The sequence below is a fragment of the Triticum urartu genome, chromosome 6 (assembly GCF_003073215.2).
Source record: "Triticum urartu cultivar G1812 chromosome 6, Tu2.1, whole genome shotgun sequence".
NCBI classification, from domain to species: Eukaryota; Viridiplantae; Streptophyta; class Magnoliopsida; order Poales; family Poaceae; genus Triticum; species Triticum urartu.
The window spans coordinates 430,922,058-430,949,831 of NC_053027.1; positions in this window are offsets into that span (position 1 = coordinate 430,922,058).

Here is a 27,774-nt window from a genome sequence, read left to right on the forward strand (position 1 = left end):
AAACTTTGTACATGAAAGTTGCTCACAACGACGAGACGAATCCGAATACGTAGCCCGTTCGTCCGCCACGCATCCCTAGCATAGAGAACACGCAAGTTTCCCCCTCCAATTCATCTGTCCGAAAACGCGAAACACCGGGGATATTTTCCCGGATGTTTTCCCCCTTCACCAATATCACCTCATACCGCGTTAGGGCACACCTAGCAACGTTACTTGTCATGTCATGCATCGTTATGCATATGTTTGCTTTGCATTCATTGTTTCTTCCCCCTCTTCTCTCCGGTAGACTACGAGACTGACGCCGCTGCTGGTGCCCCGATCGACTACGCTGTTGACGACCCCTCTTTCCTGACAGAGCAACCATGCAAGCCCCCCCCTTGATCACCAGATATCGCCTACTCTTCTCTCTACTGCTTGCATTAGAGTAGTGTAGAATGTTACTGCTTTCTGTTAATCCTATTATGATGCATAGCATGTCATTGTTGCTACAACTGTTGATACCTTAGCTGCAATCCTAAATGCTTAGTATAGGATGCTAGTTCATCATCAGTGACCCTACATTCTTGTCTGTCTGCCATGCTATACTACCGGGCCGTGATCACTCGGGAGGTGATCACGGGTATATATTATATACTTTATACATATAAATGTTGTGACTAAAGTCGGGTTGGCTCATGGAGTACCCGCAAGTGATTCTGATGTTGGGGGCTGAAGGGGCAGGTGGTTCCACCCAGGTAGTGGTGGGCCTAGCTTCCCGACGGCCCCTGACTGTTACTTTGTGGCGAAGCGACAGGGTAGGTTGAGACCACCTAGGAGAGAGGTGGGCCTGTCCCTGGTCGTTGTTCGCGGTTATTTCAAAATAACACGCTTAACAAGATCTGGGTATTTGATCTGAGTCTGGCTACTGGCCTATACGCACTAACCAACTACGCGGGCACTCGACGTCGTGGTATCAGCTGAAGCCTTCGTGACGTCAGCGACTGAGCGGCGCGCGCCGGGTTGGACCATGTAACGCAACTTCCTTTGTAATGGAGGTTGCTAGGTCTGCTCTCCGGCCGCCCTCGCAACGTGCAGGTGTGCAATGGGCGATGGGCCCAGACCCCTGCGCCATAGGATTTAGACCGGCGTGCTGACCTCTCTGTTGTGCCTAGGTAGGGCTGCGACGTGTTGATCTTCCGAGGCCGGGCATGACCCAGGAAAGTGTGTCCGGACAAAGGGGATCGAGCGTGTTGGGAAATGTGGTGCCCCCCTGCAGGGAAGTTAATCTATTCGAATAGCTATGATCTTCGGTAATAGGACGACTTGGAGTTGTACCTTGACCTTATGACAACTAGAACCAGATACTTCATAAAATACACCCTTCCAAGTGCCAGATACAACCGGTGGTCGCTCTCTCACAGGGCGACGAGGGGAGGATCCTCGGTTAGGATTATGCTATGCGATGTTACTTGGTGAACTTACCATCTACTCTCTTCTTCTGCTACAAGATGGAGGTTACTAGAAGCGTAGTCTTCGATAGGACTAGCTATCCCCCTCTTATTCCGGCTTTGTGCGGTTCAGTCCACATATGTTACCCCTTTTCTATTTGATACCAATGCATACATATGTAGTGTAGTTCGTTGCTTGTGAGTACTTTGGATGAGTACTCACGGTTGCTTTGCTCCCCCCTTTTCCCCTTTCTATACCCGATTGTTGCGACCAGACGATGGAGCCCAGGAGCCAGACGCCACCGTCGACGACGACTCCTACTACACTGGAGGTGCCTACTACTATGTGCAGCCCGCTGACGACGTCCAGGAGTAGTTTAGGAGGATCCCAGGCAAGAGGCCTGCGCCTCTTTCGATCTGTATCCCAGTTTGTGCTAGCCTTCTTAAGGCAAACTTGTTTAACTTATGTCTGTACTCAGATATTGTTGCTTTCGCTGACTCGTCTATGATCGAGCTCTTGTATTCGAGCCCTCGAGGCCCCTGGCTTGTAATATGATGCTTGTATGACTTATTTTATTTGTAGAGTTGTGTTGTGATATCTTCCCGTGAGACCCTGATCTTGATCGTACACGTTTGCGTGTATGATTAGTGTACGGTCAAATTGGGGGCGTCACAGGGGGGTTCCGGTAACCCCTCGGTACTCCGGTATATGCCCGAACTCACTCGGAACCATTCCGATGTCCAAACATAGGCTTCCAATATATCGATCTTTACAGCTCGACCATTTCGAGATTCCTCGTCATGTTCGTGATCATATCCGGGACTCCGAACTACCTTCGGTACATCAAAAAACATAAACTCATAATACCGATCATCACCAAACGTTAAGCGTGCGGACCCTACAGGTTCGAGAACTATGTAGACATGACCGAGACATGTCTCCAGTCAATAACCAATAGCGGAACCTGGATGTTCATATTGGCTCCTACATATTCTATGAAGATCTTTTATCGGTCAAACCGCATACGTTGTTCCCTTTGTCATCGGTATGTTACTTGCCCGAGATTCGATCGTCGGTATCTCAATACCTAGTTCAATCTTGTTACCGGCAAGTCTCTTTACTCGTTCCGTAATGCAACATACCGCAACTAACTCATTAGTCACATTGCTTGCAAGGCTTATAGTGATGTGCATTACCGAGAGGGCCCAGAGATACCTCTCCGACAATCGGAGTGACAAATCCTAATCTCGATCTATGCCAACTCAACAAACACCATCGGAGACACCTGTAGAGCATCTTTATAATCACCCAGTTACGTTGTGACGTTTGATAGCACACAAAGTGTCCCTACGGTATTCGGGAGTTGCATGATGTCATAGTCATAGGAACATGTATAAGTTATGAAGAAAGCAATAGCAATAAACTAAACGGTCATAGTGCTAAGCTAATGGATGGGTCATGTCAATCACATCATTCTCCAATGATGTGATCCCGTTCATCAAATGACAACTCATGTCTATGGCTAGGAAACTCAACCATCTTTGATTAATGAGCTAGTCAAGTAGAGGCATACTAGTGACACTCTGTTTGTCTATGTATTCACACATGTACTAAGTTTCTGGTTAATACAATTCTAGCATGAATAATAAACATTTATCATGATATAAGGAAATATAAATAACAACTTTATTATTGCCTCTAGGGCATATTTCCTTCGGTCTCCCATTTGCACTAGAGTCAATAATCTAGTTCACATCGTTATGTGATTTAACAACAATAGTTCAGATCGTTATGTGGTTAGTTCACATCTCCATGTGACTAATACCCAAAGGGTTTACTAGAGTCAATAATCTAGTTCACATCGCTATGTGATTAACACCCAAAGAGTGATTATGTTTTGCTTGTGAGAGAAATTTAGTCTACGGGTCTGCAACATTCTGATCTGTATGTATTTTGCAAATTTCTATGTCTACAATACTCTGCACGGAGCTACTCTAGCTAATTGCTCCCACTTTCAATATGTATCTAGATCGAGACTTAGAGTCATCTAGAACGGTGTCAAAAGTTTGCATGGACGTAACTCTTTACGACGAACTCTTTTATCACCTCCATAATCGAGAAATATTTCCTTAGTCCTTTAAGGATAATTTTGGCCACTGTCCAGTGATCTACTCCTAGATCACTATTGTACTCCCTTGCCAACATCATGCTAAGGTATACAATAGGTCTGGCACACAGCATAACATACTTTATAGAACCTATGACTGAGGCATAGGGAATGACTTTTCATTCTCTTTCTATTTTCTGCCATGGCCGGGTTTTGAGTCTTTACTCAATTTCACACCTTACAACTCAGGCAAGAACTCCTTCTTTGACTGATCCATTTTGAACTCCTTCAAAATCTTATCAAGGTATGTAGTCATCGAAAGTCTTATCAAGCGTCTTAATCTATCTTTATAGATCTTGATGCCCAATATGTAAGTAGCTTTATAGGTAATTCTTTGTAGCGACCAAACCTCAAACAGTCTGATCTCTGTGCATCAGTGTCATCCCTGGATCGGTAATGCTGACACACAGTACTTGAGGATTTATAACAGAGTAGCAATCACACACCTATTACATCGAATGTATCAAAAGAGAACTTATTACAATAAATATGGCTTAAGGCCATCTAATACGATAACAGTGGAAGGCTTGGAAGATAAAGTGAGTCCATCAACTCCAACGGCATCACTGAGTGAAAGACCATGACCTAAGGCTCCTTACTCGTCGTCTGAAAAGTCTGCAACATGATATGTTGCAGCCCGAAACGGGTCAGCACATGGAATATGCTGGCAATGTAACACAATAGAGTAATGAACAGAATAAAGCTATCACTACATGCATATATTGCTGGTGGAGGCTGTAGGGTTAATATGTTTTGCGGAAAGCCAATTTTTCCCTACTTCAAAGGAATCGATTTTATTTAACTACAAAGTTGGTTGAAAATATTGAGAATGGTAAACCCCATCTCAATCCCAATTAAAAGTAATTTAAAAACCCAACAAAATTAATTTAGAGTGATGAGATCAACATGATAATCCAATAACTAGATACTCAAGATGTCCATAACCAGGGACACGGCTAATCATGATTAGTTTGTACACTCTGCAGAGGTTTGTGCACTTTTCCCCACAAGACTCGATCTCCTCCGTTGGTTTTCTCGCACTACATAATGTTTGAGAAACGGATGACCGAGACACGGTCTTTCCGAAGAGGTCCCCTTAACCGATAGATAGGCCTGTACACCTACAATCCCCTACATCTGCTAGCCCATCATGGAAAGGTTTCCCACAACTTACTCAACTATGCCAGAGCCCATAATGGCATGTGTCTGCACAGGGAAGTTTCCAGCATGAATAATCTTATGATCCCTTTGAGCCTAGGTGGCAGTCCATAGGAAAATCACACGGTACCCCGGGATTTCCAAAAATACAGGCAATCACTGGGTTTCCCAGGTGCCTCAATCAACCCAGATGTGTATTAAATTTGCCACCTCAAGTTAACCATTAATTAACAAAACTCACATATGTCATGGATACACTCTCCCAATCCATGTCTACAAGCATAGCATAGCAATATAAGCAACGTAGAAGTAACTCCCAAAGGTTTGGTAACAAACGGGTGAATAGGTACTACCTCATCTACTTCCCAAAACCCACAATTTAATTCAGATGCTAACCATGCAATTGTTTGAGGATTGATTTAATGCAATAAAACTGGGTAGTAAAGAGGTATGATCAAAATGTTACTTGCCTTGCTGATGATCCGTGAAACCTAGAGACTCGATGTAGAACGCTTCACACTCCGGGTACTCTATCGCAATCAAACAAGCATACAATAAGCAATCAAGCAAAGATGCATGGGTAAAACTCAAATAAGAAGATCTAACTAGAAGGTTCAACTTAAGAACTCCGGTTTGCAAAAAGAATCAAATCGAACGAAGCAACGAAACTCAAATTGCGAAAGAAACAAGCTTCATTTACTAATATGGACTAAAGTCAAATTTTACAATAGCAAAAACTTATTTAAGTTGATTAAACAGAAAGAGGGCTTCAAGATGAAACTCTAGGCGCTTGAATCGTCTGATTCCGATAAACGAGCGAAAAGTTAAACTAAAACGAAAATTGGATCAGAAATCGCGATCGAAAATAATCGCGAAAAATCCAGAAAAAGAAAAACCGACGTACAGTCTAACGAACAAACGTTCGCTACCTGCACTAACGGGCGAAAACCGTTCGTTAAAACGAACGTACGGACGAACGTCCGCTTTATAACTAAACCAAAAAAACAATCTAAAATAAAAAAATGGGATCTAGGGTTTCAAAAAAAACCGATCGGTTTTCTCGCAAAAACCGAGGATGGCGGCGGCGGCTACCTCCGGCGAAGTCCGGCGAGACGACGGCGGCGGTGGGCTGGTGGGCTGCAGGGCTTGGGCGGCATAGCTTATAAAGCCTCCCCCGGGCGGAGTCCCGAGCGGATACGGCCCAAAGTCGGTTTCCCCCCCTTTTTTAATATTCCACGCAGAAAAACAAATAAAAAGAATACTAAACGGACTCCAAAAATCCTGAAATAAATTTTCCCCGTCCTCTAAAAATCTACCGGACAAGGTGAACATTTATTTGGGACTCTAATGCAATTTTGAAAAACGCATATTTTTCCTAATTCAAATAAAATAGCAATAAAACTCCGAATAAAAATCTTATTTGATTTTAATATTAAATCTCCAATATTTCTTTATTTTGAGGAAGTCATTTTATCCTCTCTCTTTTATTTTTAAAGAAATATTCGAAGAGAAAATAATTAAAATCAAACGATCCTCTTTTCAAAATTCGAGAAAAACTCAAATATGAAAATAACGAAATCCCCAACTCTCTCTTGGGTCCTTGAGTTGCGTAGAATTTCTAGGATCAAGCCAAAATGCAATAAAAATATGATATGCAATGATGACCTAATGTATAACATTCCAAATTGAAAATTTGGGATGTTACATTCTTTCTTTGAAAAATTCTTTTCAAATTCTCCTTTATGCTTTCTAGAAAATTCTACATCATTTCTGATCCAACAATATGTCATTCATATATACTTATCAGAAAGGTTGTAGTGCTCCCACTCACTTTCTTGTAAATACAGGCTTCACCGCAAGTCTGTATAAAACTATATGCTTTGATCAACTCATCAAAGGGTATATTCCAACTCTGAGATGCTTGCACCAGTCCATAGATGGATCGCTGGAGCTTGCACACTTTGTCAGCATCTTTAGGATTGACAAAACCTTCTGGTTGCAACATATACAACACTTCTTTAATAAATCCATTAAGGTATGTAGTTTTGATATCCATTTGCCAGATTTCATAAAATGCGGCAATTGCTAACATGATTCGGACAAACTTTTAAGGATCGATACGAGTGAGAAAATCTCATCGTAGTCAACACCTTGAACTTGTCGAAAACCTTTTGCGACAATTTGAGCTTTGTAGATAGTAACACTACTATCAGCGTCCGTCTTCCTCTTGAAGATCCATTTATTCTGAATGGCTCACCGATCATCGGGCCAGTCAATCAAAGTCCATACTTTGTTCTCATACATGGATCCCATCTCAAATGTCATGGCCTTAAGCCATTTTGCGGAATCTGGGCTCATCATCGCTTCCTCATAGTTCATAGGTTCGTCATGGTCTAGTAACATGACTTCCAGAACAGGATTACCGTACCACTCTGGTGCGGAACGTACTCTGGTTGACCTACGAGGTTCGGTAGTAACTTGATCTGAAGTTTCATGATCATCATCATTAACTTCCTCACTAATTGGTGTACGAATCACTCGAACTGATTTCTGTGATGAACTACTTTCCAATTCGGGAGAAGGTACAATTACCTCATCAAGTTCTATAGTCCTCCCACTCACTTCTTTCGAGAGAAACTTCTTCTCTAGAAAGGATCCACTCTTAGTAACAAAGATCTTGCCTTCGGATCTGTGATAGAAGGTGTACCCAGCAATTTCTTTTGGGTATCCTATGAAGACGCACTTCTCTGATTTGGGTTTGAGCTTATCAGGCTGAAACTTTTTCACATAAGCATCGCAACCCCAAACTTTAAGAAATGACAGCTTAGGTTTCTTGCCAAACCATAGTTCATACGGTGTCATCTCAACAGATTTAGATGGTGCCCTATTTATCGTGAATGCAGCTGTCTCTAATGCATAACCCCAAAACAATAGTGGTAAATCGGTAAGAGACATCGTAGATCGTACCATATCAAATAAAGTACGGTTATGACGTTCGGACACACCATTACTGTCGTGGAATAGCCACGTCAGATGTCCTAGTGTGAGTACTTAGTCGTGGAGCCATCGCACTAGGTTAGCTTAGAGGAGTTAAACGGGACAAAGGACACGGGAGTTTATACTGGTTTGGCCCCTTGCGGTGAAGGTAAAGGCCTAATCCAGTTGGAGGTGGTATTGCTTAGGTTTTGATTACCAGGGAGCGATTACGCTTGACCTAGTTCTCGATTTGTTGTCTGTCTCCCTAACTCGCCGCCGGGTCGTCCCTTTATATACAGGTTGATACCCGGTGGCTTACAGAGTCCTGGCCGGCTCATAAACGTGTTCGTCCCAGTGACTTAATTACAATTGCCTTATAATACAAGTCACATACATATGGCGGTTTACACCTACGGGCCTTAAGCCGCCTTTGGGCCTTGGGCTCTTCATAAGTCATCCTCATGAACCGCCATCTTCGATTACTTCATGGGCTTTGTCTTGTGAGTCACCACGAGTATAACCCGGCCCCTCCTGGGCGGGTTAACTCAGTAGCTATATCCCCAACATTAGGCCCCAGGTTGATTTGAACTTGTTCACATCAATCTTCAACACTTAGAAAAATTCCTTCTTCATTACCTTCACGAAAATTTGTAACTCGCCATGACGTCATCCTCTGGAATCATGCTAACCCGCCATAACATCACCTGTCATCAATTTTACACAAAGCCAAAAAATTTAATGTATCTCCTCATTTTTAATAAATCTCCAAAAATCTAGGCGTCTGCACGGTCACAAATCTGTTTTTTGGCCTCCTTGATTCCCTTGCCTGTCATTTATCCATTTGCTTTATAAATAGAGCCGGGGGTCTCTTTAGCTCCCCCCGTGCCTCTTTGTCTTGTCTTCTTCCTCGTGACGCCCTAGCACACGAACTCCGCCGCCGCCGTGGACCTTCACCTCTGCTCCGACAACGGCCGCTGCATCAACCTGTTCAGACCAGATCTCATCCGCGCACCTCTGCCACTCAACAGCCCTGGTTAGTTCTTCTTCGTCCTCTCCTCATAGATCCGTTAGGGTTTCAAAGAAGTTCATCGAAGGTCGTCCTTGTTCCTGGCTGTAGGATTTTTGATTCGCACTTGGTACTCCTCCTACACCGCGACAGTCCTAACAATCCCTTTTACTATTTAGAATATCTCCTTCCTAGATGAAAATCGATCTGTACCCATGAACTGCTCGAGTACTGATACCTTTAGGTCTGAATATTTTTGTATTTAACTGAAGTGCACTAGATCTGAAATTATAGCATCAATCTGTGAAGACTGTTTTTCTGAACACTTAGCCATTTTGCTTCATCTGTAGATCTGCTCTTTCAACATCGGTATAAGCGGCTTAACTCAAAAATAATAACTCGCCAGGTATCATTAATCCCCTCTTAAGCCGCCAATAATTCTTTGGTTACCTTGTGATATAAAGCTCTGGCTTAATACCTAGTCGTGCTTCATTGTTATTTGTCCTTTAACCGTAAGCCGGCTTAACCATGTGACCTTAAACCGGCATAATCTTTTTTCAGAAATGGCTAAGACATATACTTCTTGCAATTGGGTCAAATCCCGGATTACCAAGGAGGAACTGAACAATCATGCCGCCACTGGCGCCTTAGCCAAAAAGGAGGATATCCACTGGAGAGCTCCTCGTGATGAAGTCCTTCCTCAACCCAAAGATGGAGAAGTAATTGTTTTTACTAATCACTTGGATTGGGGGTTCAGCCCTCCCGGCTCAATTTTTTTTCGTCATGTGCTTCGTTTCCTCCAACTGCACCCTCAAGACATCGGACCCAACTCCGTGTCTAACATTTGCAATTTTCAAGTATTCTGTGAAGCCTATCTTCAAGAGGAACCCACGGTTGATCTATTCAGGGAATTCTATTATTTAAACCGCCAAACTGAATTTGTTGATGGGCCATGCCAAGAACTTGATGGAGTCATTATTCAGAAGAGGAAAGATGTCAGTTTTCCTCATGCCAAGCTGCATAGCCACCCCAAAGATTGGAACCAAACATGGTTCTATGTTAAAGACACATCCCCAGCTGGTGAAAATCCTCTGCCGGGTTACCGCGAGCACCGGCTTAACAACAACCATCCACTTCCCCAACGTCTTGATGCCAAAGAACGGACCAAGTATGCACCTGCCTTCTCAAAACTCAGAGCCTTTATGGCCAACAGCTTAACTGGCGTCGATTTTTCCGGTGTTGGCTGTCTTGGAGTATCTTGCCATTAAGCCGTCGCCCTGGCTTAATGTGCGAATATACTGGTGATGTTAAAGATCCTTAGCACCATTGTGATATTCAGTTATCCGAGGCAAAAGTTACTGAAGCCACCAAAAAGTTGTTGAATGAACCTGTAAGAGTGCAACAAAACTGGACTTAGTCCCTTCTACACTGTCAACAAGCCACCAGCCGTAAGAATTGCCCCACTCCTACTTAATCCACCTTCTTAATATTCTCTTATAATTTTTCCAATCTTTAACAGGCTGATGATCCATTTTGGAAGAGGAAACCGCAGGATAAACTGGCCAAAGCACCTCGTGTCAAACAGAAGGTCAAAAAGAAGCCTACCAAAAAGAAAACCGCCGAGTTAAACATTGATGATGACGATGATAATCATGAGTCAGAGGTAGAACTTGATTCACTTGGCTCCTTTTTCATACATCTCATTGACAATAATTGTTATCAGGACGACGCAGAGGCTAGCTGGGCAGGTGACGCAGAGGTAATTATTCTTTCCTCCGGCTCAGAACCTCTGCCAACACAGAAAACCCGACAAGCAAGCCAGAAAGTAAGATTTTCTCACCCTCTAGCTTACTTGGATCCAAACTTTCTTTTGAAGAAACAGCAACATGAAGCTCGCCGCACAACCCATCATAGCGGCAACGTGATCACTACCTCCGGTTTACCAAACACTCCACGTCGCAAATGCCATCCAGAGGTCTTACATATTTCTGACATGCTTTACCCCAAGGCAGGTTATTTTTGACAACCTCTTAACCCGTCTGATTCAAACTATCAGGGGACTTCTCATTCCTCTTCTGGCGAGTCAACGGGAACACAAATTCTAGTTTTCAAGACTATACCTGGGTAAAACTATTTTCAACCATTACAATCATTGTTCTTGATCATCACCTTGACTTCTGTTTATTTCTTGTTTTTCAGGGGCCAAGCTAAGCCCAGTAAGAAGGCAAAACTGAATAAGCCGGTCAATGATCCCAACTCGTCTGAGCCGGAAAATCAACAACCAGAATCTTCTCACCCAATTGCTGATAATATTGTTGATGATTGCCACCAGAGAGCCACAACGTTGATCTTGACCCGATGAACGCTAAACCTGGTGATACCAATCCGCCGAGCCCTACCAGAACAGCTAGTCGTGTTAAGCCGGCAGGAAAAGATGATGATGTTACCATTACTGGTCATGGCTTCACAACCCCCGGTCGTCCTACTTCTTTGTCCAGGCACAACACCAAAGAAGAAATTTCTGGTGAGGATAAAGGCAAGTGGAAGGTAGATTCAGAACACTATACCTAGTTCAGCGCCCAAGACATCCATTCTGGCTACTTAAACCGTTTATACACCAGTCGTGATTTTGAAGCCAGCTTAGTGAACTTGATGAAAGACCGTTATGACGAAAACACTGTCACTTCCTTTCATATAAGTATATTTCCATTAGCCCCTAAGGGCCGTTAATATTTTGAATATGAACCGGGACTTATGAGAATAGCATTTCAACTTTGCATCTGTAGCCCCCAAGGGTCGGCTTAACGATTATGTTAAGCCGGGACTTATTTTGTAGGAATTGCATAATACTGTTCATAGTCTTCATAAGCCGGATTACTATCTCTTGTCTGGGTCAACCAATATGCTCATCTTTTGATAAGAGCCACATGCATTAGCCCCCAAGTGCTAAGGACAATACTTATATTGTGCTTGGGACTTCGCATTATTTGAAGAAGCAATATGTAACACCCCGAGACCGTTGCACCAGGTGTCTTCAGGTGTTTCGTTGTTGTTGCCTTGTCTTTTGCTTGCGTGTTGCATCTTGCCATGTCATCATGTGCATTGCATCATCATGTTTTCAAAACTTGCATCCGTCCCGGTCTCCTCGTTCCTTCCGTTGTCCGTTCTGAGCCCAGACACACTTGCACGCGCCCGCGGCATGTCCGAAATATTATTTTTTAAGTGGCGGGAAAATGTTCTCGGAATGAGATGAGATTTGACGTGTGGTCTTATTATAGTGTATATAGACCGTCTGTCAAGTTTCATCGCATTCGGAGATCGTTTGATGCCCCAACGGATAACTATAGCGACATTATAGTCGGTCTAACGTCGGACGTTTTCGGTCTCCGGAAACAGTCGTCGGGCCTCTCTCTCTTCTAGTCTCTCAGCTCGACCCCTTCTGCACAGCCCACAAGTTCCAACCGAACCCTCGCGTGCGTGTCCGAAACTTCCCCGGACGCGACCAGGACAGTCGTCACCGTTGGATTCGGATCATCCCCGAACATCTACAAAACATCACCGTTTTCTTATTTGGGCTCCCTAGCCTATTTTTCCCGACCGTCCGATTTTGATCGAAGGGACGAGATAGCCCCTAATCTAACCCACTCACTATATAACTAGACCAACCCTAGATCCTAGGCAGTTTGTCCCTTCCATCCATCCCATCCGCCGCCACTCTCCTTGTTTTCAACGCCGGCCAATCCCCACTGTTTTCAGTCGATCTGTCCATCCAACTACATCTCCCATCGCCAGCCTCATCCGCATCCCCGCCTCCTCTTTCCTCAGTCTTCCCCGCAGCCAGCCGGCGCCCGATCCAGGATGGATCGAGGCCACGGCTTAGCGCGCCTCTGCCTCGCCGGTGGTTGGCAGCCACTCAAACAGCAGCAACAGCCATCGGAGGTCCCAGCGCCGTCCAACCTCGACCCCGCCACCATGTCCTCACCACCACACTGGAGCAAGCCAGTAGGAATCCCGTTGCCGTCGTCCTCTGCCTCAACGTCGTCTTCACCCGTGGCCAGCTGCCGGAGTTCCAGGTCACCACTGTTTTGCGTTCCCTACTCCCTTGTATTCTCCATCCCATCCCATCCCCTTCCCTAACCTCTCTCTCATGCCTCGACCACTCTCTCGCTAAGCGCAGGAGCAGCAGAAGCCCCGCCATGGCCGCGCCTGACCTGCGCCAAGCTCTGCCAACGTCGTCCCGTGCGCGCCTCCGATCTTCCCCGCCCCGGATCCAGGCGCCCCACCGCTTCCTCCTTCTCGCCGCTTGCGACGATGTTAGTCGCGTCGCCGCCTGTCGGAGTTCCTGCCGCCGCGTTCATCTTCTCTAGATTTTTGTTCCAGCTAGGATCCCGGATACGAGCGGCTCGTTCCCTCCTCTGCCTCGCTCCCCCAGCAACCGCCATGCCCGGCCGCCGTTCGCCTCCACGCCGTCTTCGTCGCCAAGCCGAGCTGCATCGAGCTCTGCTTCCTCTGTGACGAGCAAGAGCTCGCTCGTCCCATGCCTCTACATCATCTGCATCGAGCAGGTGGTCTCCTTGCTCGAGCCTCTGCCTCGCTCGCCCGTGTTGACCTCATCCCAGCGCGCGTGGACCGGTCAACTCCGTCCCCTGGGCCGGCCCTTCTCCTCCTCTTCTTCCAGCCAGGCCTTGGCCCGATGTGAGAAACTCCTCCAGCCTGATCCTGTTCGGCCCGATAGCTTAGATTCGGTCCATATATGTTTTTTTGCCGTGCGCTGCGATTTTCCTAATTGTTCAGAAAACTGCAGTTTTACAGATGACCCCTAAGCTCCATGCATATTGTAACTCTCAAACCGTGCATCACATGTAAATAACTTATATATGGAAAATGCTTAAAATTGTGTCTAGTTTCATAATATGCAACTTTCATCTATGTTTAAAATGTTTAAAATGCCGTTTGGCTAAATTTGCTCCTATGCCATGCTAAAATGATTTAATTCATAACTATTTAACCATAGCTCCGAATTTAATAAACTTTATATGTAAATGGGGTAGAATTTTGCCTAGTTTAACATGGTGACTTTACTTTGCATGTTTAATAACTATAAAATATGGTTTAGGGCAGAACAGTACCAAAACCTAAAACATGCACATGAGGAGTTTCCGGACTTGTTGTTTGTTGTTCCGGCCTCATTTAAATTTGCCTAGATAGGTAGTTTTATTATGCTTCACCTCTTGCCATGTTTAACAACATTTAATATTGATGGGTACATAAACGAGATCGAACTAAATAACTTGTTGTGGTGTTTCGTCCATATGCAACTCGTTGCATATTGAGCTCCACTTAACTTGTAGAGTTGTTTGTGCACTTGCCAGGCCATGCTTCTTTAAACCGGACATGCATCATAATTGTTTGTGCATCATGCCGTGTCTATGTGGTGGTTGTTTACTATGTTGTGTGTTTTTTCCGGTGTTTGCTTCTTCGGGTTGGTTCCGATAACGTCGCGTTTGTGAGGACCCGTTCGTCTACGCCCGTTTGTCTTCTTCATGGACTCGTTCTTCTTCCTTGCGGGATCTCAGGCAAGATGACCATACCCTCGAAATCACTTCTATCTTTGCTTGCTAGTTGCTCGCTCTTTTGCTATGCCTATGCTGCGATACCTACCACTTGCTTATCATGCCTCCCATACTATTGAGCCAAGCCTCTAACCCACCTTGTCCTAGCAAACCGTTGTTTGGCTATGTTACCGCTTTGCTCAGCCCCTCTTATAGCGTTGTTAGTTGCAGGTGAAGATTGAAGTTTGTTCCTTGTTGGAACATGGAGATGTTGTTCCTTGTTGGAACATGTTTACTTGTTGGGATATCACAATACCTCTTATCTAATTAATGCATCTATATACTTGGTAAAGGGTGGAAGGCTCGGCCTTATGCCTGGTGTTTTGTTCCACTCTTGCCGCCCTAGTTTCCATCATATTGGTGTTATGTTCCCGGATTTTGCGTTCCTTACGCGGTTGGGCTATAATGGGAACCCCCTGACAGTTCGCCTTGAATAAAACTCTTCCAGTAATGCCCAACATTGGTTTTACCATTCGCCACCTAGCCTTTTCTTTCCCTTGGGTTTTGCAGACTCAAGGGTCATCATTATTTTAACCCCCCCGGGCCAGTGCTCCTCTGAGTGTTGGTCCAACCTGTCAGCTGCCAGTGGCCACCAGGGGCAACTCTGGGCTAGCCTACCTGTACCTAGGACAATCTGAGTGTTCCCTGAGAAAGAGATATGTGCAGCTCCCATCGGGATTTGTCGGCACATTCGGGCGGTGTTGCTGGTTTAGTTTTACCTTGTCGAAATGTCTTGTAACCGGGATTCCGAGTCTGATCGGGTCTTCCCACTAGAAGGAATATCCTTCGTTGACCGTGAGAGCTTGTGATGGGCTAAGTTGGGACTCCCCTGCAGGGATTTGAACTTTCAAAAGCCGTGCCCGCGGTTATGGGCAGATGGGAATTTGTTAATGTCCGGTTGTAGAAAACCTGAAGTTGACCTTAATTAAAAATGCATCAACTGCGTGTGTAACCGTGATGGTCTCTTTCCGGCGGAGTCCGGGAAGCGAACACGGTGTTGGAGTTATGTTTGACGTAGGTTGTTTTAGGATCACTTCTTGATCATAGTTTCACGATCGTGCTTTGCCTTCTCTTCTTGCTCTCTTTTGCGTATGTTAGCCACCAAACATGCTAGTCGCTTGCTGCAGCTCCACCTCATACCTTTTACCTTGCCCATAAGCTTAAATAGTCTTGATCGCGAGGGTGCGAGATTGTTGAGTCCCCGTGACTCACAGATACTTCCAAAACCAGCTTGCAGGTGCCGATGAGTCCGTGCAGATGACACAACCCAGCTCAAGGAGGAGCTCAATGAAGATCTTGTCCTTTGTGTTGTTTCGTTCTAGTTGATCAGTAGTGGAGCCCAGTTGGGGTCGATCAGGGATCTGTGTAGCATTTGGGGTAGTCTTCTTTTATTTTGGCTCCGTAGTCGGGCCTTGATTGTATCTGGATGATGTAATGCTTTATTCTTGTATTTGTGTGAAGTGGCGATTGTAAGCCAACTATGTATCTCTTTCCCTTATGTATTACATGGGTTGTGTGAAGATTACCTCACTTGCGACATTGCTTTCAATGCGGTTATGCCTCTAAGTCGTGCTTCGACACGTGGGAGATATAGCCGCATCGAGGGCGTTACACAATAGACATTAGCCCCCAAGTGCCAAATATAATACTTGTATTGTGGTTGGGATTTTGTATAAATTCATCGCCATCTCACAAATTGTTTATCGCTTGCAGTCTAAGCTAAACAATAAAGAATCCCAAATCGCCGGCCTTCGAGAAAATACCAAGTCTCAACAAGCAGAGGCCTCCAAAGCCAAGGATGAAGTAACCAATATTTTAGCAACGATGGAAAAACTGAAGGAAAGCTTTAAAGCTAAAGAAACGGGTTGGGACACAGAGAGGTCAGCCCTACTGACGAGAGCTGAGGATGCTAAAGGCGCACTTAAACCGGTAACTGAGGAGTTATCCGGCCTAAAGCTGCAGATTAATATTATATCATCAACCATCTTTGGTAAGGTCATATCCCCCTTTGTACTGTAAGAATCATATTAGAAACATCTGCCGGCTTACCCATAACTTTATTGATGCAGGTTCTCGGAGCGCTAAGTTGGGCTCAGATATGCGCATCCGGCTTAAAGCTGTCTACACTCTTATAGAGCAGCTATATACCGGTGCCCAACGAACCATCGCTGCTACAATGCATAAGAAAACTCCTTCAACACTTGTCCAAGACACTTTGAAGCAATTATCAGTGCTGCCCAAAAGAATTGACGACTTAAAACGTGGAGCTGCCAGAGCTGGCGCTTTAACTGCTTTAAGCCGGGCCAAAGCATGGCAGACTGATCTTGACCCGGAAGATTTGTCCAACGGCTACCCCAGTGTTAAAGAAGATGGATCGTACTTCAGTGCTGATGACTTCGCAAAAATAGCAAGAGCTATGCGTCCCTAAGTAAGTAAACTAGCTGACGAAACCAGCTTATCCACATACCAGGCAGCTTATGATGCTGACAACAAGAAGATTGGCGCGCCAGTTCATGAGCCAACAGATCTTATTCCTCCGATTCGTAAGCACACCTTTGCCCTTGATATTGATCCATCCAATCTTATCGATGATGAAGCTGTGTTCAGAGCGTTGACTGGTATCAACTGGGCTACGCCTGACTTCCAGCTGATAGATAAACAAGGAGTTGAAGATGAAGAAGAGGTGCAGGAAGATCCTGAAGCTCTAACCCGCCAATAATCATAAGCCACTGTACTTATCAAAATACTTTACTGTATGGATAACTTTGATGAGTGCTTAGTCTTGTCGAGCCGTCAAATGCCTTGTAATAGGGTAGCTTGAACTCTTCGTCTAGCCATCGTGCATATTTTGCTTTGCATGACACTGTTGATCCGCCAATTTAAGATCTGCCACTTGTGCTTATGTTATTATTATTTTGAATCTGTTCCTGCATACAAACAGACACAAGTGTCCTGGCGGTTTATCGCAGGACGGGTCATAATGCCCAATATAAAACCACTGGTGACTAAAATGGTTCATAGCCAGGGCCGGTTTAATCATGATTGAATATATTCAAAAAAATATCATACCTGTGATATGTGATAAAAACTGTCGGCTTATTATGCCAATGCAGTACGGGTGATGATCCAAAACTCTAGAAGAGAATAATTCCAAGTACTGAATGCCATCATATGCTGTCGGGTCATCACAAACCTATGTTTGAGCTGTGCTATGCAGTCAGACTCTCTTTGGTCTATCTAACCCGGTCATTAATCCGCCAAATAGGTCAGAGCTATGCCCATACGAAATTATAATACTAGCTTGAGAGCCGAAATCCCAAGGTAATCAGAGCTGTGCTCGCATGAAATTATCATATTGGCTTGGTAGCCGAATTATCAAGGTAACTAGAGCCGTGCTCTTATGAAATTATCATATTGGCTTGGTAGCCGAATTACCAAGGTAACCAGAGCTGTGCTCTGATGAATTTATCATATTGGCTTGGTAGCCGAGTTACCTGGATAACCAGAGCTGTGCTCTTATGAATGTTCATATTGGCTTGGTAGCCGAATTACCAAGATAACCAGAGCTGTGCTCTTATGACATTATCATATTGGCTTGATAGCCAAATTACCAAGATCAAGAGGGTAGTAACGCTATGTTCTCTTTGGTGAATACACCTATGTTTGAACATGAAGCCCCCAAGTGACATATTCGGTCAAGAGGGTAGTAACGCTATGATTCGAATACGATCAGGAAGTCCCCAAGTAACCATAACTGTGGCGTTGCACCGGATCAAAAGGGTAGTGACGCTATGTTATCTTTGGTGAATGCACCTATGTTTGAACAGGAAGCCCCCAAGTGATCATGTTGTAAGTAACAAAGACTCATTATTCTTGGAAATGAAACGGCAGAGGCCCTGCTTTCTTAGGGATGCCGACTTCATTAAAAATATAATATATACATTGTCAAAAATATGTACATTGGAAGAGCCGGTGGCTCAAGTATAGTAAGGCCGAAGATGAGCAACATTCCATGGCCGGCGGGTCTCCTCCTCCGACTTACGCGAATCCTTGTGTTCCCGAATGTCGATAAGGTAGTATGATCCATTGTTCAGATTTTTACTGACCACAAAAGGTCCTTCCCAAGGTGGGGATATCTTGTGCATGTCAGTTTGATCCTGGATGAGCCGGAGCACCAAATAACCTTCTTGAAAAGTTTTGGTTTTAACCCGGCGGCTGTGGTAGCGACGCAGATCTTGCTGGTAGATCACCGAACGAGCCGCCGCAATGTCACGCTCCTCATCTAATAGGTCAAGTGCTTCCTGACGTGCTTTTTCATTGCCAGCTTCAACATAAGCCGCCATACGGGGCGAATCATGACGGATGTCACTAGGGAGAACTGCCTCTGCTCCGTAAACCATGAAGAAAGGCGTGTAACCCATAGATCTGTTAGGGGTGGTATTAATGCTCCATAACACGGAAGGTAACTCCTCCACCGAAAAACCCGGTGTCCTCTGTAGGGGAACCATAAGCCGGGGCTTGACGCCTCTCAGGATCTCTTGATTGGCTCTCTTGGCTTTACCATTAGATTGGGGGTGAGCCACCGATGACACATCAAGCCGGATATGCTCATGTTAACAAAATTCTTTCATGGCACCCTTGGATAGATTAGTGCCATTATCAGTTATGATAATGTGGGGAAAGCCAAAACAGAAAATCGCCTTTTTAACGAATTGAACTGCCGTTGCCGCGTCACATTTGCTGACCGAGTCTGCCTCAACCCACTTTGTAAATTTGTCAACTGCCACTAGGAGCTGTTTTTTTATTCTTGGCCTTTTGAAAGGTCCAACCATATCAAGCCCCCAGACTTTAAACAGCCAAGTAATTGGAATCATCCTCAAATCTTGAGTCGGCACATGGGCTCGTCGTGACAATTTCTGACATCCATCACACTTACTAACCAGGTCTTTAGCATTAGCATGAGCAATCAGCCAAAAAAATCCATGACGAAAAGCCTTAGCCACAAGAGATTTAGAACCGGCATGATGACCACAATCTCCTTCATGAATCTCTCGCAGAATCTCACGGCCTTCTTCAGGTGAAACACAACGTTGAAACGCCCCTGTGACACTGCGATGATGTAGCTCTCCATTGACAATGGTCATTGACTTGGACCACCGGGTTATCTGCCTGGCCAAAGTTTCATCCTCAGGTAACTCGCCCTGGTTCATATAAGCCAAATATGGAACTATCCAATCAGGAATTACATGAAGAACCGCCACCAATTGTGCTTCCGGGTCAGGAATAGCAAGGACTTCCTCTGTAGGCAACTTGACTGAGGGGTTATGCATAATATCTAAAAAAGTATTAGGTGGCACCGACTTACGCTGAGAGCCTAGCCGGCTTAAAGCATCAGTCGCCTCATTCTTCCTTTGATCGATATGCTCAACCTGATAACCCTTGAAGTGACCCGCAATAGCATCAACCTGTCGACGATAAGCCGCCATGAGTGGATCCTTAGAATCCCAAGTACCATAAACTTGTTGAGCTACTAAATCTGAGTCGCCAAAGTACCTCACCTGGCTTAAGTTCATCTCCTTAGCCATCCGAAGACCATGGAGCAAGGCCTCATATTCAGCTGCATTGTTAGTGCAAGGGAACATCAACCGGAGAACATAACAAAATTTATCACCTTGAGGGGAAGCTAGCACAACTCCAGCCCCCGAGCCTTCCAATTGCCTGGACCCATCAAATTGAATAGTCCAATACGTGTTATCTGGATTTTCTTCACGCATCTGCAGTTCTGTCCAGTCATTGATGAAATCCAGTAGTGCTTGAGACTTGATGGCCGTGTCAGGCATATACTTCAAACCATGAGGTCCAAGCTCAATGGCCCACTTGGCTATCCGACCTGTGGCTTCCCTATTTTGAATAATATCCCCTAAGGGAGCAGAACTAACCACAGTGATGGGATGACCCAAAAAATACTGCTTAAGTTTCCGACTAGCCATGAACACCCCATATACAAGTTTCTGCGAGTGCGGATACCTCTGTTTGGACTCAATGAGAACCTCATTGATGTAGTAAACCGGCCTCTGAACCGGATATTCCTTGCCTGCGTCCTTCCGTTCCACCACAATAGCTACGCTGACAGCACGAGCATTAGCAGCCACATACAACAGCAACGACTCCTTATCAATAGGAGCGGCAAGAACGGGCGGCTCATCCATCTGTCTCTTCGTCCTCAAATGCTTCATTAGCGGCATCACTCCATACAAAATTATATGTCTTCTTCATCATCTAATACAGAGGGATAGCCTTTTCTCCCAACCGACTTATGAACCAGCTTAGAGCCGCAATACGACCCACCAGACGTTGAACATCATTGATACACGCTAGTTTAGCCAAAGAAGTGATGGCTTTTATCTTCTCCGGGTTAGCTTCAATGCCTCTGTTAGAAACCAGAAAACCCAAGAGCTTGCCTGCTGGCACACCAAAAACACACTTGGCTGGATTAAGTATCATCTTATAGACTCGAAGATTATCAAAGGTCTCCTTCAAATCATTTATCAAAGTTTCCTTCTTTCTGGATTTTACCACAATATCATCCACATAAGCATGAACATTGCGCCCAATCTGATTATGAAGAAAATTCTGCATACATCGCTGGTAAGTCGCCTGGGCACTCTTGAGCCCGAAAGGCATAGACACATAACAGAAGGCTCCAAAGGGAGTAATAAAAGCTGTCCTCTCTTGGTCCTTAACTGCCATTTTGATCTGATGGTAACCAGAATAAGCATCCAAAAAACTCAAACGCTCACAACCCGCCGTAGCATCAATAATTTGATCAATGCGAGGGAGAGCAAAAGGATCAGCCGGACAAGCCTTGTTTAAATCTGTGTAATCCACACACATACGCCAAGTGCCGTTCTTCTTAAGGACCAGCACCGGGTTAGCCAACCACTTAGGATGAAAAACTTCAATAATGAACCCGGCCGCCAAGAGCCGGACCACTTCTTCACCAATGGCCTTTTGCCCCTCTTCATTAAAACGACGGAGAAAATGCTTCACCGGCTTAAACTTTGGATCAATATTAAGACTGTGCTCATCGAGTTCCCTCGGTACACCTGGCATATCAGAAGGCTTCCATGCAAACATGTCCCGGTTCTCACGAATGAACTCGATGAGCGCGCTTTCCTATTTTGGATCCAGATTAGGACTGATGCTGAACTGCTTAGATGAATCGCCAAGAACGAAGTAAATTAGCTTGGTAGCATCCGCCGATTTAAACTTCAAGACCGGGTCATGCTCCGTAGTTGGCTTTTTCAAAGATGTCATGTCAGCCGGGTCAACATTGTCTTTGTAAAACTTCAACTCCTCTGTTGCGTAGACCGATTCAGCATAGGTTGCATCACCTTCCTCACACTCCAAAGCTATCTTCCGGCTTCCATGTACCGTAATGGTCCCCTTGTGACCTGGCATTTTGAGCTGTAGATAAACATAATAAGGCCTTGCCATGAACTTAGCATAAGCCGGCCGTCCAAATAGAGCATGATAAGGGCTCTTGATCTTTACTACTTCAAAAGTCAACGTTTCATATCTGGAATCATGATCATCCCCAAATGCAACCTCCAGCGCTATTTTCCCAACTGGGTATGCCAACTTACCAGGCACCACACCGTGAGAAACAGTGTTTGACGGCTTAAAATTTTTATCGGTTAACCCCATGCGATGGAAGGTGTCATAATAAAGGATATTGATGCTGCTACCTCCATCCATGAGTACTTTGGTGAATTTATATCCTCCAACCTGGGGTGCTACCTGATACGTCTCCAACGTATCTATATTTTTTATTGTTCCATGCTATTATATTATCTGTTTTGGATGTTTAATGGGCTTCAATATACCTTTTTATATTATTTTTGGGACTAACCTACTAACCAAAGGCCCAATGCAAATTGTTGTTTTTTTTGCCTATTTCAGTGTTTCACAGAAAAGGAATATCAAACGGAATCCAAATGGAATGAAACCTTCGGGAGAGTTATTTTTGGAATAAACATGATCCAGGAGACTTGGAGTGGACGTCAAGAAAGAAGCAAGGAGGCCACGAGGCAGGAGGGCGCGCGCAGGGGGGTAGGCTCGCCCCCCACCCTCGTGGGCCCCTCGCAGCTCCACCGACGTACTTCTTCCTCCTATATATACCCATATACCCCGAAAACATCCAGGAGCACCATGAAACCCTATTTCCACCGCCACAACCTTCTGTACCTGTGAGATCCCATCTTGGGGCCTTTTCTGGCGCTCCGCCAGAGGGGGAATCGATCACGGAGGGCTTCTACATCAACACCACAGCCTCTCCGATGATGTGTGAGTAGTTTACCACAGACCTTCGGGTCCATAGTTATTAGCTAGATGTCTTCTTCTCTCTCTTTGGATATCAATACAAAGTTCTCCTCGATTCTCTTGGAGATCTATTCGATGTAACTCTTTTTGCGGTGTGTTTGTCGAGATCTGATGAATTGTGGGTTTATGATCAAGTCTATCTATGAATAATATTTGAATCTTCTCTAAATTATTTTATGTATGATTGGTTATCTTTGCAAGTCTCTTCGAATTATCAGTTTGGTTTGGCCTACTAGATTGATCTTTCTTGCAATGGGAGAAGTGCTTAGCTTTGGGTTCAATCTTGCGGTGTTCCTTCCCAGTGACAGCAGGGGCAGCAAGGCACGTATTGTATTGTTGCCATCGAGGATAAAAAGATGGGGTTTACATCGTTTTACTTGAGTTTATCCCTCTACATCATGTCATCTTGCCTAATGCGTTACTCTGTTCTTATGAACTTAATACTCTAGATGCATGCTGGATAGCGGTCGATGTGTGGAGTAATAGTAGTAGATGCAGAATCGCTTCGGTCTACTTGTCACGGACATGATGCCTATATACATGATCATGCCTAGATATTCTCATAATTCGCTTTTCTATCAATTGCTCGACAGTAATTTGTTCACCCACCATAGAATTTGCTATCTTGAGAGAAGCCACTAGTGAAACCTATGGCCCCGGGGTCTCTTTCTCATCATATCAATCTCCATCACTTCATTATTGCTTTGCTTTTACTTTTCTTTTACTTTATTTACTTTGCATCTTTATACCAAAAATACCAAAAATATTATTTATCATCTCTATCAGATCTCACTTTCGTAAGTAACCGTGAAGGGATTGACAACCCCTTTATCGCGTTGGTTGAGAGGTTCTTGTTTGTTTGTGCAGGTACTAGGCGACTTGCGTGTTACCTCCTACTGGATTGATACCTTGGTTCTCAAAAACTAAGGGAAATACTTACGCTACTTTGCTGCATCACCCTTTCCTCTTCAAGGGAAAACCAGTGCATGCTCAAGAGGTAGCACTACCACCAAAGCCAGGTGACCCGGATTATCAACCTGGGGCGGGTGATCCTCACGAGTGCACACAATGGGTTGCTCCGACCAGCGCAAGTAACGGGGAACTGCCGGTTCAACGACATTCACTACCCTTTTATGAAGCTTCTGATCCGGCTTGCATAAACTTGTGGTGAAGACGTGGTACTTCCCACTATTCAACTGTTTCGGGTTACTCTGATACCCAGATTGTTGCTGATGACTCCCCGAACCGGACTATTGATGAAAACCTCTCTGGTTACCTTGGTTACCCTGCAAACCAGAGTTAGAGCCGCCACCACCATGACCCGGACCATAAGAATCGGAACCTGAGCCACCACCTGGTCCATGATTGTACTGGAACAAGTCGGAATTTTTAAACTCCTTCATAATGTAGCAGTCCTTCCAAAGGTGCGTAGATGGCATGTCCCGCGAGCCATGCTTTGGACAAGGCTGATTCAACATCTGCTCTAGATTTATACCTGACCCTCCTGCCCGAGGAGGTGGCTTTCCTTTATGATGCTGACCATTGTTCTGCGTGTTGGTATTGGCCACAAAATCTGAATTATTATCAGCCTTACGTTTACCGTTACTCCCCTGAGTCACCGGGTTATGATGCTGGTTTCTAGTGTTGCCACTCTTCTTTCCCTTTCCCGGCTTGTCATCATCAGACTCGGGGTCCTTGGTACCATCAAAGTCGGCATATTTAATTAGAGCCGCCATCAGCTCCCCATATCATTGTAGTGGCGCTTGAGCCACCCTAACTTCTGTTTAAGGGCCAAAAAACGACAGTTTTTCTCCAACATGAGGACTGCTGGGCCGGCATTGATGTTACCCGATGAGTGTAGGATGGCCTTAACCCGACACACCAAATGTGTTGTTGACTCGCCCTCCTCTTGGGCGTAGGCATCCAAATCCACGATCGACATGGGCTGCTTGCACGTATCCTTAAAATTCTGGATAAATTGGGCTTTTAACTTGGCCCATGACCCGATGGAGTTGGCAGGTAGTCCTTTTAACCAAGTACGGGCGGTCCCATCCAGCATCATGGTAAAGTACTTGGCACACGTGGCATCGCTGACCTCCAACAGTTCCATGGCCATCTCGTAGCTCTCAACCCACGTCTCAGGGGGTAAGTCGGCTGTGTAGTTAGGCACCTTACAAGGTCCTTTGAAATCCTTGGGCAGACGCTCATTACGCAGAGCTGACACTAAACACGGCACACCCGTGCTTCGAGAGGTCACGCCTGCTTCCACCGAAGTTGACGGATAAACCGGCGATGGCTGATGAGCCGCGTACTGAGCCACCAGCTCAGCCCCCTGATGTGCTCTATCCTGATCTATCAGAGCCTGAGTATTACGGGGTGGGTCATGTCCATGGGGCGGGTTACGACGCCGCTCACTGCTTGACACTGCTAGGGAATCCATGTGTCTGCTATAACTTCGGCTTGGACGGGGGGTTGAATGGATTCTCTCACGACTGTAAGAATAAGCCGGCTGCTGAACCAATGCTATCTGAAGTAGCTGTCTAGCCCTTCGCGTTTCAACCGCTGCTGGTGACTCACCTTCAACTGGGAGAGCCGCCAATCGTGACGCTGCAGCGATCATGTTATCCAAAGGGTTAGAGTAATGACCCGGTGGCATCGGCACATGCTGTGGTGGGATATTGTTCTGGCGAGGCGGGTCCGTCGTGCGCGGCTGAGCCGGCGCTCCCGTCCCAGGTGCTTCAACCCGGGCTACCCCTGGCGGGTTACTGGTTCCCGCTCCAGGTGTATTAAAGCGATTTCTCGCCTTGTAGACCGAAGGAAGATGAGTCTGATGCCTCCTCCTCATGACTTCGTTTGAGGCGTTCTAATCTAGCATGAGCCGGAAAGACTCCGACTGAATCAGCTGCGCCTGAGCATCCAACGTTGCCCGCTCCGTGGCCATCCTAGCGTCCTCAGCTGCCAGGTCTTCCTTGGCTTGGGCTATCTGATCTCACAATTTTGCGACTTCTGTGTTATGCTGATCTCGGTTTTCTGGGTTAACCTTTGCTGTCAGCAATGCTGCCAAAGCGTCAGTAAGTCGGACAAAACCTGAGCCGGCGGGCGCGCAGGACCTCCTGCCCTGGCTGCCGTCGCCTCTGCTGACCCGGAAATCAACGCTGCTGCAGTTGAAGAATTCTGCACCGGTTGTGTACCGGCCATAAAGATTGCGTCCCGGTTTGGCAGCTCGTAGAAGTCCAGAATACTGTCACCATCGGAACAACCCCCAAGCCTGTCGTCCTATAGTTGATACAACGAGGTAGTCTCGCCTGTGGACGACTCACCATCAGAATAAATGGCTGTCTCACCGCCAAACATGTATCCTTCCAACTCAGCCCCGTGGATAAATCCAACAAAGGCATGCTTCACGGCGGGTTGAACTCAGGCGGGTCGTGCACGCTGAGCCGTCTCGATGATGTTGGTGCAGATGTCCGGCTCAGGGCCCGGCTCGCCGATCTTGCCGATGAAGACATGGATTCCGCTGAAGGGGACCCGGTACCCGTACTCAACTGAGCCGGCTTCGGGGCCCCAGCCTGCATCGTCGATGTAGAGCTTGCCGCGACGACTCTTGGTCATCCGGCCCACAGCGTATCCCTTGATCCCTTCAAAGCCGCCCTGTAAGAGCTCGAAACCACCATGCGCTGACCCCACGGTGGGCGCCAACTGTCGTGGAATAGCCACGTCAGATGTCCTAGTGTGAGGACTTAGTCGTGGAGCCATTGCACTAGGTTAGCTTAGAGGGGTTAAACGGGACAAAGGACACGGGAGTTTATACTGGTTCGGCCCCTTGCGGTGAAGGTAAAGGCCTAATCCAGTTGGAGGTGGTATTGCTTAGGTTTCGATTACCAGGGATCAATTACGCTTGACCTAGTTCTCGATTTGTTGTCTATCTTCCTAACTCACCGTCGGGTCGTCCCTTTATATATAGGTTGATGCCCGGTGGCTTACAGAGTCCCGGCCGGCTCATAAACGTGTTCGGCCCGGTGACTTAATTACAATTGCCTTATAATACAAGTCACATACATATGGCGGTTTACACCTACGGGCCTTAAGACGCCTTTGGGCCTTGGGCTCTTCATAAGTCATCCTCATGAACCGCCATCTTCGCTTCCTTCATGGGCTTTGTCTTGTGAGTCGTTAGGAGTATAACCTGGCCCCTCCTGGGCGGGTTAACTCAGTAGCTATATCCCCAACAATTACACTGTGGTGTTCCAGGTGGCGTGAGTTGTGAAACTACTCCACATTGTTTTAAATGAAGGCCAAACTCATAACTCAAATATTCGCCTCCATGATCAAATCGTAGAAACTTTATTTTCTTGTTACGATGATTCTCCACTTCACTGTGAAATTCTTTGAACTTTTCAAATGTTTCAGACTAGTGTTTCATGAAGTAGATATACCCATATCTGCTCAAATCATGTGTGAAGGTCAGAAAAAAATGATACCCGCTGCGAGCCTCGACACTCATCGGATTGCATATATCAGTATGTATTATTTCCAATAAGTCAGTTGCTTGCTCCATTGTTCCAAAGAATGGAGTTTTAGTCATCTTGCCCATGAGGCATGGTTCGCAAGCATCAAGTGATTCATAATCAAGTGATTCCAAAAGTCCGTCAGCATGGAGTTTCTTCATGCGCTTTACACCAATATGACCTAAACAGCAGTGCCACAAATAGGTTTCACTATCATTATTAACTTTGCATCTTTTGGCTTCAATATTATGAACATGTGTATCACTACGACCGAGATTCAATAAACCATTCACCTTGGGTGTATTACCATAGAAGGTTTTATTCATGTAAACTGAATAACAATTATTCTTTGACTTAAATGAGTAACTGTATTGCAATAAACACGATCCAATCATATTATGCTCAACGCAAACACCAAATAACCTTTGTTTTAGGTTCAACACTAATCCCGAAGGTAAAGGGAGTGTGCAATGGTGATCTTATCAACCTTGGAATCATTTCCAACACACATCGTCAGCTCGTCCTCAACTAGTCTTT